The sequence below is a fragment of the Ambystoma mexicanum genome, unplaced genomic scaffold (genome assembly GCF_040938575.1).
Source record: "Ambystoma mexicanum isolate Mex_15411 unplaced genomic scaffold, UKY_AmexF1_1 Mex_scaf31, whole genome shotgun sequence".
Lineage (NCBI taxonomy): Eukaryota > Metazoa > Chordata > Amphibia > Caudata > Ambystomatidae > Ambystoma > Ambystoma mexicanum.
Window position 1 is genome coordinate 737,478 of NW_027182446.1, and position 16,225 is coordinate 753,702.

Below are 16,225 nucleotides of genomic sequence, written 5' to 3' on the forward strand. Positions count from 1 at the left end.
TGTATACTCCCCGAAGAAGTACCATAAGTATCCCATTAAGCACTACTCTCCTTAAATATGTATACTCCCCAAAGACTACCATAAGGATCCCATTAAGCATTACTCTCCTTATATATGTATACTCTCCGAAGGAGTACCATAAGGATCCCATTAAGCATTACTCTCCTTATATATGTATACTCCCCGAAGAAGTACCAAAGGATCCCATTAAGCAATACTCTCCTTATATATGTATACTCCCCGAAGAAGTACCATAAGGATTCCATTAAGTATTACTCTCCTTGTATATGTATACTCCACAAAGGAGTACCATAAGGATCACATTAAGCATTACTCTCCTTGTATATGTATACTCCCCAAAGAAGTACCATAAGGATCCCATTAAGCATTACTCTCCTTATATATGTATACTCCCCGAAGGAGTAACATAAGGTTCCCATTAAGTATTACTCTCCTTATATATGTATACTCCCCGAAGAAGTACCATAAGGATCCCATTAAGCATTACTCTCCTTATATATGTATACTCCCCGAAGAAGTACCAAAGGATCCCATTAAGCAATACTCTCCTTATATATGTATACTCCCCGAAGAAGTACCATAAGGATTCCATTAAGTATTACTCTCCTTATATATGTATACACCCCGAAGGAGTACCATAAGGATCCCATTAAGCATTACTCTCCTTATATATGTATACTCCCCAAAGGAGTACCATAAGGATCCAATTAAGCATTACTCTCCTTAGATATGTATACTCCCCAAAGACGCACCATAAGGATCCCATTAAGTATTACTCTCCTTATATATGTACACTCCCCAAAGGAGTACCATAAGGATCACATTAAGTATTACTCTCCTTATATATGTATACACCCCAAAGGAGTACCATAAGGATCCCATTAAGCATTACTCTCCTTATATAGGTATACTCAACAAAGAAGCACCATAAGGATCCCATTAAGCATTACTCTCCTTATATATATATACTCCCCGAAGAAGTACCATAAGGATCCCATTAGGCAATACTCTCCTTATATATGTATACTCCCCGAAGAAGTACCATAAGGATCCCATTAAGCAATACTCTCCTTATATATGTATACTCCCCGAAGAAGTACCATAAGAATCCCATTAAGCAATACTCTCCTTATATATGTATACTCCCCGAAGAAGTACCACAAGGATCACTTTAAGTATTACTCTCCTTATATATGTATACTCCCCAAAGAAGCACAATAAGGATCCCATTATGTATTACTCCCCTTATATATGTACACTCCCCAAAGGAGTACCATAAGGATCTCTTTAAGAATGGCTCTCCTTATATATGTATACACCCCGAAGAAGTACCATAAGGATCCCTTTAAGCATTACTCTCCTTATAGATGCATACTCCCCAAAAAAGTACCATAAGGATCCATTTAAGTATTACTCTCCTTATATATGTATACTCCCCGAAGAAGTACCATAAGGATCCCATTAAGCATTACTATCCTTATATGTTTACACTCCCCAAAGAAGTAGCATAAGGATCCCATTAAGCATTACTCTCCTTATATATGTATACACCCCCAAAGGAGTACCATAAGGATCCCATTAAGTATTACTCTCCTTATATAAGTATACACCCCAAAGATGTACCATAAGGATCCCATTAAGAATTACTCTCCTTATATAGGTATACTCAACAAAGAAGCACCATAAGGATCCCATTAAGCATTACTCTCCTTATATATGTATACTCCCCAAAGAAGCACCATAAGGATCCCATTAAGTATTACTCTCCTTATATATATATACTCCCCAAAGAAGCAGCATAAGGATCCCATTAAGTATCACTCCCCCTATATATGTACACTCCCCAAAGGAGTACCATAAGGATCCCATTAAGAATGACTCTCCTTATATATGTATACTCCCCAAAGAAGTACCATAAGGATCCCTTTAAGTATTACTCTCCTTATATATGTATACTCCCCAAAGAAGTACCATAAGGATCCCATTAAGAATTACTCTCCTTATAGATGTATTCTCCCCAAAGAAGTACCATAAGGATCTCTTTATGTATTACTCTCCTTATATATGTATACTCCCCAAAGAAGTACCGTAAGGATCCCATTAAGCATTACTCTCCTTGTATATGTATACTCCCCAAAGAAGTACCATAAGGATCCCATTAAGCATTACTCTCCTTATATATGTATACTCCCCGAAGAAGTACCAAAGGATCCCATTAAGCAATACTCTCCTTATATATGTATACTCCCCGAAGAAGTACCATAAGGATTCCATAAAGTATTACTCTCCTTATATATGTATACACCCCGAAGGAGTACCATAAGGATCCCATTAAGCATTACTCTCCTTATATATGTATATTCCCCGAAGGAGTACCATAAGGATCCAATTAAGCATTACTCTCCTTATATATGTATACTCCCCAAAGACGCATCATAGGGATCCCATTAAGTATTACTCTCCTTATATATGTAGACACCCCAAAGATGTACCATGAGGATCCCATTAAGCATTACTCTCCTTATATAGGTATACTCAACAAAGAAGCACCATAAGGATCCCATTAAGCATTACTCTCCTTATATATGTATACTCCCCAAAGAAGCACCATAAGGATCCCATTAAGTATTACTCTCCTTATATATATATACTCCCCAAAGAAGCAGCATAAGGATCCCATTAAGTATCACTCCCCCTATATATGTACACTCCCCAAAGGAGTACCATAAGGATCCCATTAAGAATGACTCTCCTTATATATGTATACTCCCCAAAGAAGTACCATAAGGATCCCTTTAAGTATTACTCTCCTTATATATGTATACTCCCCAAAGAAGTACCATAAGGATCCCATTAAGCATTACTCTCCTTATAGATGTATTCTCCCCAAAGAAGTACCATAAGGATCTCTTTATGTATTACTCTCCTTATATATGTATACTCCCCAAAGAAGTACCGTAAGGATCCCATTAAGCATTATTCTCCTTATATATGTATACTCCCAAAAGAAGTAACACAAGGATCCCATTAAGTATTACTCACCTTTATATATGTATACACCCCAAAGATGTACCATAAGGATTCCATTAAGCATTATTCTCCTTATATATGTACACTCCCCGAAGGAGTACCTTAAGGATCCCTTTAAGCATTACTCTCCTTATATATGTATACTCCCCAAAGAAGTACCATAAGGATCCCATTAAGCATTACTCTCATTATATATGTATACTCCCCAAAGAAGTACCATAAGGATCCCATTAAGCATTCCTCTCCTTATATATGTATACTCCCCGAAGAAGTACCATAAGGATCCCATAAGCTTTACTCTCCTTATATATATATATATACACCCCGAAGGAGTACCATAAGGATCCCATTAAGCATTACTTTCCTTATATATGTATACTCCCCGAAGAAGTACCTTAAGGATCCCATTAAGCATTACTATCCTTATATATGTATACTCCCCAAAGAAGTACCATAAGGATACCATTAAGCATTACTCTCCTTATATATGTATCCTCCCCGAAGAAGTACCATGAGGATCCCATTAAGCATTACTCTCCTTATATATGTATACTCACCGAAGAAGTACCAAAAGGATCCCATTAAGCATTACTATCCTTATATATGTATACTCCCCAAAGAAGTACCATAAGGATACCATTAAGCATTACTCTCCTTATATATGTATACTCCCCAAAGAAGCACCATAAGGATCCCATTAAGTATTACTCCCCTTATATATGTACACTCCCCAAACGAGTACCATAAGGATCCCATTAAGAATGACTCTCCTTATATATGTATACTCCCCAAAGAAGTACCATAAGGATCCCTTTAAGCATTACTCGCCTTATAGATGTATACTCCCCGAAGAAGTACCATAAGGATCCCATTAAACAATACTCTCCTTATATATGTATACTCCCCGAAGAAGTACCATAAGGATCCCATTAAGCAATACTCTCCTTATATATGTAAGCTCCCCAAAAGAGTACCATAAGGATCTCTTTAAGAATGGCTCTCCTTATATATGTATACTCCCCGAAGAAGTACCATAAGTATCCCATTAAGCACTACTCTCCTTAAATATGTATACTCCCCAAAGACTACCATAAGGATCCCATTAAGCATTACTCTCCTTATATATGTATACTCTCCGAAGGAGTACCATAAGGATTCCTTTAAGAATTACTCTCCTTGTATATGTATACTCCACAAAGGAGTACCATAAGGATCACATTAAGCATTACTCTCCTTGTATATGTATACTCCCCAAAGAAGTACCATAAGGATCCCATTAAGCATTACTCTCCTTATATATGTATACTCCCCGAAGGAGTAACATAAGGTTCCCATTAAGTATTACTCTCCTTATATATGTATACTCCCCGAAGAAGTACCATAAGGATCCCATTAAGCATTACTCTCCTTATATATGTATACTCCCCGAAGAAGTACCAAAGGATCCCATTAAGCAATACTCTCCTTATATATGTATACTCCCCGAAGAAGTACCATAAGGATTCCATAAAGTATTACTCTCCTTATATATGTATACACCCCGAAGGAGTACCATAAGGATCCCATTAAGCATTACTCTCCTTATATATGTATATTCCCCGAAGGAGTACCATAAGGATCCAATTAAGCATTACTCTCCTTATATATGTATACTCCCCAAAGACGCACCATAGGGATCCCATTAAGTATTACTCTCCTTATATATGTAGACACCCCAAAGATGTACCATAAGGATCCCATTAAGCATTACTCTCCTTATATAGGTATACTCAACAAAGAAGCACCATAAGGATCCCATTAAGCATTACTCTCCTTATATATGTATACTCCCCAAAGAAGCACCATAAGGATCCCATTAAGTATTACTCTCCTTATATATATATACTCCCCAAAGAAGCAGCATAAGGATCCCATTAAGTATCACTCCCCCTATATATGTACACTCCCCAAAGGAGTACCATAAGGATCCCATTAAGAATGACTCTCCTTATATATGTATACTCCCCAAAGAAGTACCATAAGGATCCCTTTAAGTATTACTCTCCTTATATATGTATACTCCCCAAAGAAGTACCATAAGGATCCCATTAAGCATTACTCTCCTTATAGATGTATTCTCCCCAAAGAAGTACCATAAGGATCTCTTTATGTATTACTCTCCTTATATATGTATACTCCCCAAAGAAGTACCGTAAGGATCCCATTAAGCATTATTCTCCTTATATATGTATACTCCCAAAAGAAGTAACACAAGGATCCCATTAAGTATTACTCACCTTTATATATGTATACACCCCAAAGATGTACCATAAGGATTCCATTAAGCATTATTCTCCTTATATATGTACACTCCCCGAAGGAGTACCTTAAGGATCCCTTTAAGCATTACTCTCCTTATATATGTATACTCCCCAAAGAAGTACCATAAGGATCCCATTAAGCATTACTCTCATTATATATGTATACTCCCCAAAGAAGTACCATAAGGATCCCATTAAGCATTCCTCTCCTTATATATGTATACTCCCCGAAGAAGTACCATAAGGATCCCATAAGCTTTACTCTCCTTATATATATATATACACCCCGAAGGAGTACCATAAGGATCCCATTAAGCATTACTTTCCTTATATATGTATACTCCCCGAAGAAGTACCTTAAGGATCCCATTAAGCATTACTATCCTTATATATGTATACTCCCCAAAGAAGTACCATAAGGATACCATTAAGCATTACTCTCCTTATATATGTATCCTCCCCGAAGAAGTACCATGAGGATCCCATTAAGCATTACTCTCCTTATATATGTATACTCACCGAAGAAGTACCAAAAGGATCCCATTAAGCATTACTATCCTTATATATGTATACTCCCCAAAGAAGTACCATAAGGATACCATTAAGCATTACTCTCCTTATATATGTATACTCCCCAAAGAAGCACCATAAGGATCCCATTAAGTATTACTCCCCTTATATATGTACACTCCCCAAACGAGTACCATAAGGATCCCATTAAGAATGACTCTCCTTATATATGTATACTCCCCAAAGAAGTACCATAAGGATCCCTTTAAGCATTACTCGCCTTATAGATGTATACTCCCCGAAGAAGTACCATAAGGATCCCATTAAACAATACTCTCCTTATATATGTATACTCCCCGAAGAAGTACCATAAGGATCCCATTAAGCAATACTCTCCTTATATATGTAAGCTCCCCAAAAGAGTACCATAAGGATCTCTTTAAGAATGGCTCTCCTTATATATGTATACTCCCCGAAGAAGTACCATAAGTATCCCATTAAGCACTACTCTCCTTAAATATGTATACTCCCCAAAGACTACCATAAGGATCCCATTAAGCATTACTCTCCTTATATATGTATACTCTCCGAAGGAGTACCATAAGGATTCCTTTAAGAATTACTCTCCTTGTATATGTATACTCCACAAAGGAGTACCATAAGGATCACATTAAGCATTACTCTCCTTGTATATGTATACTCCCCAAAGAAGTACCATAAGGATCCCATTAAGCATTACTCTCCTTATATATGTATACTCCCCGAAGGAGTAACATAAGGTTCCCATTAAGTATTACTCTCCTTATATATGTATACTCCCCGAAGAAGTACCATAAGGATCCCATTAAGCATTACTCTCCTTATATATGTATACTCCCCGAAGAAGTACCAAAGGATCCCATTAAGCAATACTCTCCTTATATATGTATACTCCCCAAAGGAGTACCATAAGGATCCAATTAAGCATTACTCTCCTTATATATGTATACTCCCCAAAGACGCACCATAAGGATCCCATTAAGTATTACTCTCCTTATATATGTACACTCCCCAAAGGAGTACCATAAGGATTCCATTAAGTATTACTCTCCTTATATATGTATACACCCCGAAGGAGTACCATAAGGATCCCATTAAGCATTACTCTCCTTATATATGTATACTCCCCAAAGGAGTACCATAAGGATCCAATTAAGCATTACTCTCCTTATATATGTATACTCCCCAAAGACGCACCATAAGGATCCCATTAAGTATTACTCTCCTTATATATGTACACTCCCCAAAGGAGTACCATAAGGATCACATTAAGTATTACTCTCCTTATATATGTATACACCCCAAAGGAGTACCATAAGGATCCCATTAAGCATTACTCTCCTTATATAGGTATACTCAACAAAGAAGCACCATAAGGATCCCATTAAGCATTACTCTCCTTATATATATATACTCCCCGAAGAAGTACCATAAGGATCCCATTAAGCAATACTCTCCTTATATATGTATACTCCCCGAAGAAGTACCATAAGGATCCCATTAAGCAATACTCTCCTTATATATGTATACTCCCCGAAGAAGTACCATAAGAATCCCATTAAGCAATACTCTCCTTATATATGTTTACTCCCTGAAGAAGTACCACAAGGATCACTTTAAGTATTACTCTCCTTATATATGTATACTCCCCAAAGAAGCACAATAAGGATCCCATTATGTATTACTCCCCTTATATATGTACACTCCCCAAAGGAGTACCATAAGGATCTCTTTAAGAATGGCTCTCCTTATATATGTATACACCCCGAAGAAGTACCATAAGGATCCCTTTAAGCATTACTCTCCTTATAGATGTATACTCCCCAAAGAAGTACCATAAGGATCCATTTAAGTATTACTCTCCTTATATATGTATACTCCCCAAATAAGTACCAAAAAGATCCCATTAAGCATTACTCTCCTTATATGTTTACACTCCCCAAAGAAGTAGCATAAGGATCCCATTAAGCATTACTCTCCTTATATATGTATACTCCCCGAAGAAGTACCATAAGGATCCCATTAAGCATTACTATCCTTATATATGTATACTCCCTGAAGGAGTACCATAAGGATCCCATTAAACATTACTCTCCTTATATATGTATACTCCCCGAAGAAGTAACACAAGGATCCCATTAAGCATTACTCTCCTTATATATGCATACTCCCCGAAGAAGTACCATAAGGATCCCATTAAGCATTACACTCCTTATATATGTATACTTCCCGAAGGAGTACCAGAAGGATCCCATTAAGTATTACTCTCCTTATATATGTATACTGCCCGAAGAAGTACCATAAGGATCCCATTAAGCATTGTTCTCCTTATATATGTATACTCCCGGAAGAAGTACCATAAGGATCCCATTAAGCATTACTCTCCTTATATATGTATACTCCCCGAAGAAGTACCATAAGGATCCCATTAAGCATTACTCACCTCATATATGTATACTCCCCGAAGAAGTACCATAAGGATCCCATTAAGCATTACTCTCCTTATATATGTATACTCCCCAAAGAAGTACCATAAGGATCCCATTAAGCATTACTCTCCTTATATAGGTATACTACCTGAAGAAGTACCATAAGGATCCCATTAAGCATTACTCTCCTTATATATGTATACTGCCCGAAGAAGTACCATAAGGATTCCATTAAGCATTACTCTCCTTATATATGTATGCTCCCCGAAGAAGTACCATTAGGATCCCATTAAGCATTACTCTCCTTATATATGTATACTCCCCAAAGAAGTACCATATGGATTCCATTAAACATTACTCTTCTTATATATGTATACACCCCCAAAGGAGTACCATAAGGATCCCATTAAGTATTACTCTCCTTATATAAGTATACACCCCAAAGATGTACCATAAGGATCCCATTAAGAATTACTCTCCTTATATAGGTATACTCAACAAAGAAGCACCATAAGGATCCCATTAAGCATTACTCTCCTTATATATGTATACTCCCCAAAGAAGCACCATAAGGATCCCATTAAGTATTACTCTCCTTATATATATATACTCCCCAAAGAAGCAGCATAAGGATCCCGTTAAGTATCACTCCCCCTATATATGTACACTCCCCAAAGGAGTACCATAAGGATCCCATTAAGAATGACTCTCCTTATATATGTATACTCCCTGAAGGAGTACCATAAGGATCCCATTAAACATTACTCTCCTTATATATGTATACTCCCCGAAGAAGTAACACAAGGATCCCATTAAGCATTACTCTCCTTATATATGCATACTCCCCGAAGAAGTACCATAAGGATCCCATTAAGCATTACACTCCTTATATATGTATACTTCCCGAAGGAGTACCAGAAGGATCCCATTAAGTATTACTCTCCTTATATATGTATACTGCCCGAAGAAGTACCATAAGGATCCCATTAAGCATTGTTCTCCTTATATATGTATACTCCCGGAAGAAGTACCATAAGGATCCCATTAAGCATTACTCTCCTTATATATGTATACTCCCCGAAGAAGTACCATAAGGATCCCATTAAGCATTACTCACCTCATATATGTATACTCCCCGAAGAAGTACCATAAGGATCCCATTAAGCATTACTCTCCTTATATATGTATACTCCCCAAAGAAGTACCATAAGGATCCCATTAAGCATTACTCTCCTTATATAGGTATACTACCTGAAGAAGTACCATAAGGATCCCATTAAGCATTACTCTCCTTATATATGTATACTGCCCGAAGAAGTACCATAAGGATTCCATTAAGCATTACTCTTCTTATATATGTATACACCCCCAAAGGAGTACCATAAGGATCCCATTAAGTATTACTCTCCTTATATAAGTATACACCCCAAAGATGTACCATAAGGATCCCATTAAGAATTACTCTCCTTATATAGGTATACTCAACAAAGAAGCACCATAAGGATCCCATTAAGCATTACTCTCCTTATATATGTATACTCCCCAAAGAAGCACCATAAGGATCCCATTAAGTATTACTCTCCTTATATATATATACTCCCCAAAGAAGCAGCATAAGGATCCCGTTAAGTATCACTCCCCCTATATATGTACACTCCCCAAAGGAGTACCATAAGGATCCCATTAAGAATGACTCTCCTTATATATGTATACTCCCCAAAGAAGTACCATAAGGATCCCTTTAAGTATTACTCTCCTTATATATGTATACTCCCTAAAGAAGTACCATAAGGATCCCATTAAGCATTACTCTCCTTATAGATGTATTCTCCCCAAAGAAGTACCATAAGGATCTCTTTATGTATTACTCTCCTTATATATGTATACTCCCCAAAGAAGTACCGTAAGGATTCCATTAAGCATTACTCTCCTTGTATATGTATACTCCCCAAAGAAGTACCATAAGGATCCCATTAAGCATTACTCTCCTTATATATGTATACTCCCCGAAGAAGTACCAAAGGATCCCATTAAGCAATACTCTCCTTATATATGTATACTCCCCGAAGAAGTACCATAAGGATTCCATAAAGTATTACTCTCCTTATATATGTATACACCCCGAAGGAGTACCATAAGGATCCCATTAAGCATTACTCTCCTTATATATGTATATTCCCCGAAGGAGTACCATAAGGATCCAATTAAGCATTACTCTCCTTATATATGTATACTCCCCAAAGACGCACCATAAGGATCCCATTAAGTATTACTCTCCGTATATATGTATACTCCCTGAAGAAGTACCATAAGGATCCCATTAAGCATTACTCTCCTTATATATGTATACTCCCCGAAGAAGTACCATAAGGATCATATTAAGCAATACTCTCCTTATATATGTATACTCCCCGAAGAAGTACCATAAGGATCCCATTAAGCAATACTCTCCTTATATATGTATACTCCCCGAAGAAGTACCACAAGGATCACATTAAGTATTACTCTCCTTATATATGTATACTCCCCAAAGAAGCACAATAAGGATCCCATTATGTATTACTCCCCTTATATATGTACACTCCCCAAAGGAGTACCATAAGGATCTCTTTAAGAATGGCTCTCCTTATATATGTATACTCCCCGAAGAAGTACCATAAGGATCCCTTTAAGCATTACTCTCCTTATAGATGTATACTCCCCAAAGAAGTACCATAAGGATCCATTTAAGTATTACTCTCCTTATATATGTATACTTCCCAAATAAGTACCATAAAGATCCCATTAAGCATTACTCTCCTTATATGTTTACAATCCCCAAAGAAGTAGCATAAGGATCCCATTAAGCATTACTCTCCTTATATATGTATACTCCCCGAAGAAGTACCATAAGGATCCCATTAAGCATTACTATCCTTATATATGTATACTCCCTGAAGGAGTTTCATAAGGATCCCATTAAACATTACTCTCCTTATATATGTATACTCCCAAAGAAGTAACACAAGGATCCCATTAAGCATTACTCTCCTTATATATGCATACTCCCCGAAGAAGTACCATAAGGATCCCATTAAGCATTACACTCCTTATATATGTATACTCCCCGAAGGAGTACCAGAAGGATCCCATTAAGTATTACTCTCCTTATATATGTATACTGCCCGAAGAAGTACCATAAGGATCCCATTAAGCATTGTTCTCCTTATATATGTATACTCCCGGAAGAAGTACCATAAGGATCCCATTAAGCATTACTCTCCTTATATATGTATACTCCCCGAAGAAGTACCATAAAGATCCCATTAAGCATTACTCTCCTCATATATGTATACTCCCCGAAGAAGTACCATAAGGATCCCATTAAGCATTACTCTCCTTATATATGTATACTCCCCGAAGAAGTACCATAAGGATCCCATTAAGCATTACTCTCCTTATATAGGTATACTACCTGAAGAAGTACCATAAGGATCCCATTAAGCATTACTCTCCTTATATATGTATGCTCCCCGAAGAAGTACCATAAGGATCCCATTAGGCATTACTCTCCTTATATATGTATGCTCCCCGAAGAAGTACCATAAGGATCCCATTAAGCATTACTATCCTTATATATGTATACTCCCTGAAGGAGTACCATAAGGATCCCATTAAACATTACTCTCCTTATATATGTATACTCCCCAACGAAGTAACACAAGGATCCCATTAAGCATTACTCTCCTTATATATGCATACTCCCCGAAGAAGTACCATAAGGATCCCATTAAGCATTACACTCCTTATATATGTATACTCCCCGAAGGAGTACCAGAAGGATCCCATTAAGTATTACTCTCCTTATATATGTATACTGCCCGAAGAAGTACCATAAGGATCCCATTAAGCATTGTTCTCCTTATATATGTATACTCCCGGAAGAAGTACCATAAGGATCCCATTAAGCATTACTCTCCTTATATATGTATACTCCCCGAAGAAGTACCATAAGGATCCCATTAAGCATTACTCTCCTTATATATGTATACTCCCCGAAGAAGTACCATAAGGATCCCATTAAGCATTACTCTCCTTATATAGGTATACTACCTGAAGAAGTACCATAAGGATCCCATTAAGCATTACTCTCCTTATATATGTATACTCCCCGAAGAAATACCATAAGGATCCCATTAAGCATTACTCTCCTTATATATGTATGCTCCCCGAAGAAGTACCATTAGGATCCCATTAAGCATTACTCTCCTTCTATATGTATTTTCCCTGAAGAAGTACCATAAGGATCCCATTAAGCATTACTCTCCTTATATATGTATACTCCCCAAAGAAGTACCATAAGGATTCCATTAAACATTACTCTTCTTATATATGTATACACCCCAAAGGAGTACCATAAGGATCCCATTAAGTATTACTCTCCTTATATATGTATACACCACAAAGATGTACAATAAGGATCCCATTAAGCATTACTCTCCTTATATAGGTATACTCAACAAAGAAGCACCATAAGGATCCCATTAAGCATTACTCTCCTTATATATGTATACTCCCCAAAGAAGCACCATAAGGATCGCATTAAGTATTACTCTCCTTATATATATACTCCCCAAAGAAGCACCATAAGGATCCCATTAAGTATTACTCCCCTTATATATGTACACTCCCCAAAGGAGTGCCATAAGGATCCCATTAAGAATGACTCTCCTTATATAAGTATACTCCCCAAAGAAGTACCATAAGGATCCCTTTAAGCATTACTCTCCTTATAGATGTATACTCCCAAAAGAAGTACCATAAGGATCCCTTTAAGTATTACTCTCCTTATATATGTATACTCCCCAAAGAAGTACCATAAGGATCCCATTAAGCATTACTCTCCTTATAGATGTATTCTCCCCAAAGAAGTACCATAAGGATCTCTTTATGTATTACTCTCATAAATATATGTATACTCCCCAAAGAAGCACCATAAGGATCGCATTAAGTATCACTCTCCTTATATATGTATACTCCCCAAAGAAGCACCATAATGTTCCCATTTACTATTACTCTCCTTATATATGTATACTCCCCAAAGAAGCACCATAAGGATCCCATTAAGTATTACTCCCCTTATATATGTACACTCCCCAAAGGAGTACCATAAGGATCCCATTAAGAATGACTCTCCTTATATATGTACACTCCCCAAAGAAGTACCATAAGGATCCCTTTAAGCATTACTCTCCTTATAGATGTATACTCCCCAAAGAAGTACCATAAGGATCCCTTTAAGTATTACTCTCCTTATATATGTATACTCCCCAAACAAAAACCATAATGATCCCATTAAGCATTACTCTCCTTAAAGATGTATACTCCCCAAAGAAGTACCATAAGGATCCCTTTAAGTATTACTCTCCTTATATATGTATACTCCCCAAAGAAGTACCATAAGGATCCCATTAAGCATTACTCTCCTTATATATGTATACTCCCCAAAGAAGTACCATAAGGATCCCATTAAGCATTACTCTCCTTATATATGTATACTCCCCGAAGAAGTACCAAAGGATCCCATTAAGCAATACTCTCCTTATATATGTATACTCCCCGAAGAAGTACCATAAGGATTCCATAAAGTATTACTCTCCTTATATATGTATACACCCCGAAGGAGTACCATAAGGATCCCATTAAGCATTACTCTCCTTATATATGTATATTCCCCGAAGGAGTATCATAAGGATCCAATTAAGCATTACTCTCCTTATATATGTATACTCCCCAAAGACGCACCATAAGGATCCCATTAAGTATTACTCTCCTTATATATGTAGACACCCCAAAGATGTACCATAAGGATCCCATTAAGCATTACTCTCCTTATATAGGTATACTCAACAAAGAAGCACCATAAGGATCCCATTAAGCATTACTCTCCTTATATATGTATACTCCCCAAAGAAGCACCATAAGGATCCCATTAAGTATTACTCTCCTTATATATATATACTCCCCAAAGAAGCAGCATAAGGATCCCATTAAGTATCACTCCCCCTATATATGTACACTCCCCAAAGGAGTACCATAAGGATCCCATTAAGAATGACTCTCCTTATATATGTATACTCCCCAAAGAAGTACCATAAGGATCCCTTTAAGTATTACTCTCCTTATATATGTATACTCCCCAAAGAAGTACCATAAGGATCCCATTAAGCATTACTCTCCTTATAGATGTATTCTCCCCAAAGAAGTACCATAAGGATCTCTTTATGTATTACTCTCCTTATATATGTATACTCCCCAAAGAAGTACCGTAAGGATCCCATTAAGCATTATTCTCCTTATATATGTATACTCCCAAAAGAAGTAACACAAGGATCCCATTAAGTATTACTCACCTTTATATATGTATACACCCCAAAGATGTACCATAAGGATTCCATTAAGCATTATTCTCCTTATATATGTATACTCCCCGAAGGAGTACCTTAAGGATCCCTTTAAGCATTACTCTCCTTATATATGTATACTCCCCAAAGAACTACCATAAGGATCCCATTAAGCATTACTCTCATTATATATGTATACTCCCCAAAGAAGTACCATAAGGATCCCATTAAGCATTCCTCTCCTTATATATGTATACTCCCCGAAGAAGTACCATAAGGATCCCATAAGCTTTACTCTCCTTATATATATATACACCCCGAAGGAGTACCATAAGGATCCCATTAAGCATTACTTTCCTTATATATGTATACTCCCCGAAGAAGTACCTTAAGGATCCCATTAAGCATTACTATCCTTATATATGTATACTCCCCAAAGAAGTACCATAAGGATACCATTAAGCATTACTCTCCTTATATATGTATCCTCCCCGAAGAAGTACCATGAGGATCCCATTAAGCATTACTCTCCTTATATATGTATACTCACCGAAGAAGTACCAAAAGGATCCCATTAAGCATTACTATCCTTATATATGTATACTCCCCAAAGAAGTACCATAAGGATACCATTAAGCATTACTCTCCTTATATATGTATACTCCCCAAAGAAGCACCATAAGGATCCCATTAAGTATTACTCCCCTTATATATGTACACTCCCCAAACGAGTACCATAAGGATCCCATTAAGAATGACTCTCCTTATATATGTATACTCCCCAAAGAAGTACCATAAGGATCCCTTTAAGCATTACTCTCCTTATAGATGTATACTCCCCGAAGAAGTACCATAAGGATCCCATTAAACAATACTCTCCTTATATATGTATACTCCCCGAAGAAGTACCATAAGGATCCCATTAAGCAATACTCTCCTTATATATGTAAGCTCCCCAAAAGAGTACCATAAGGATCTCTTTAAGAATGGCTCTCCTTATATATGTATACTCCCCGAAGAAGTACCATAAGTATCCCATTAAGCACTACTCTCCTTAAATATGTATACTCCCCAAAGACTACCATAAGGATCCCATTAAGCATTACTCTCCTTATATATGTATACTCTCCGAAGGAGTACCATAAGGATTCCTTTAAGAATTACTCTCCTTGTATATGTATACTCCACAAAGGAGTACCATAAGGATCACATTAAGCATTACTCTCCTTGTATATGTATACTCCCCAAAGAAGTACCATAAGGATCCCATTAAGCATTACTCTCCTTATATATGTATACTTCCCGAAGGAGTAACATAAGGTTCCCATTAAGTATTACTCTCCTTATATATGTATACTCCCCGAAGAAGTACCATAAGGATCCCATTAAGCATTACTCTCCTTATATATGTATACTCCCCGAAGAAGTACCAAAGGATCCCATTAAGCAATACTCTCCTTATATATGTATACTCCCCGAAGAAGTACCATAAGGATTCCATTAAGTATTACTC